The sequence below is a fragment of the Hemiscyllium ocellatum genome, chromosome 22 (genome assembly GCF_020745735.1).
Source record: "Hemiscyllium ocellatum isolate sHemOce1 chromosome 22, sHemOce1.pat.X.cur, whole genome shotgun sequence".
Taxonomy (NCBI): domain Eukaryota; kingdom Metazoa; phylum Chordata; class Chondrichthyes; order Orectolobiformes; family Hemiscylliidae; genus Hemiscyllium; species Hemiscyllium ocellatum.
The window spans coordinates 39,265,595-39,266,918 of record NC_083422.1 but is presented as its reverse complement, the minus strand read 5'-3'; positions in this window follow the sequence as shown (position 1 = coordinate 39,266,918).

The window sequence follows — 1,324 nt, the reverse complement described above, 5'->3', positions numbered from 1 at the left end:
TGTGGTTCTAATCTGATCCAGCAAGTATTAGACCATTAAAGGAAAGCTGTAGGGAAAATGATTACTGAGCAGATGTCAGGTGATAGGTCAACTAGCTCATTTTTAATTTGGATACCACCACATTTTTCTGCTAGATAGTTAAACCTTGTAATTGCATTTGTAACAGGCAGAGAAGAAAATATTATAGTCTTATATTTAGTCATAGACGTACAGCACAGAAAAAGTCCCTTCAGTCAAACTTATCCATGCCGTCCAGATATCCCAACCCAATCTAATCCCACCTGCCAGTACGTAGCCCATATCACTCAAAACCTTCCTATTCATATTCCCATATAAATGCCTCATAAATGTTGCAATTTTACCAGCCTCCACCACTTCCTCTGGCAGCTCATTCCATACACGTACCATCCTCTGTGTAAAAACATTGCCTCTTAGGTCTCTTTTATATCTTTCCCGTCTCACCATAAACCTATGCCCTCTAGTTCTGGACTCTCCAACCCCAGAGAAATGACTTTGTCTATTTATCCTATCTATGTCCCTCATGATTTCATAAACTCAATAAGGTCACCCCTCCGCTTCCACTCCTCAGGGAAAACAGCTCCAGCCTATTCAATCTCTCCCTATGGCTCAAATCCTCCAATCCTGGCAACATCCTTGTAAATCCTTTCTGAACTGTTTCAAGTTTCACAACATCTTTGATAGGAAGGCGACCGGAATTGTACTCAATACCCAAAAGTGGCCTAACCATTGTTCTGTACAGCTACAACATGACCTCCCAACTCCTGTACTCAATACTCTGACCAATAAAGGAAAGTACACCAAACACCTTCTTCACTATCCTATCTACCTGTGACTCCACTTTCAAGGAGCTATGAACCTGCACTCCAAAGTCTCTTTGTTCAGCAACACTCCCTAGGACCTTACCATTAAGTGTATAAATCCTGCTAAGATTTGCTTTCCCAATACTTGTCTTGTATGTACATTGTTTCTTAGAATGTGATTCAAGTAAATACAATATATGTCATGATTTAACCCATATCACTTCAATAATCTCCCACTAGTCTATTCATTATTTTCAATAATCTGGGTTTTTCAGGTACCTCAAATAAACTTAGGAATCATGTTTTAGTGATCAGCATCATGTTAAACAGTGCATAGTGCTTTCAAATGTTAATTCCTATTGGATGGTGCATGTGCAATGCTTGAAATACAATGGAGTTTAATGACCACACTATTCTCGTGTTATTTAAATAATTTTAAAACCTTAGTTTTCTGACATTTGTCAAACGTTTTATTTTCAAAGAAAAATCCTTCATGAGAAAAT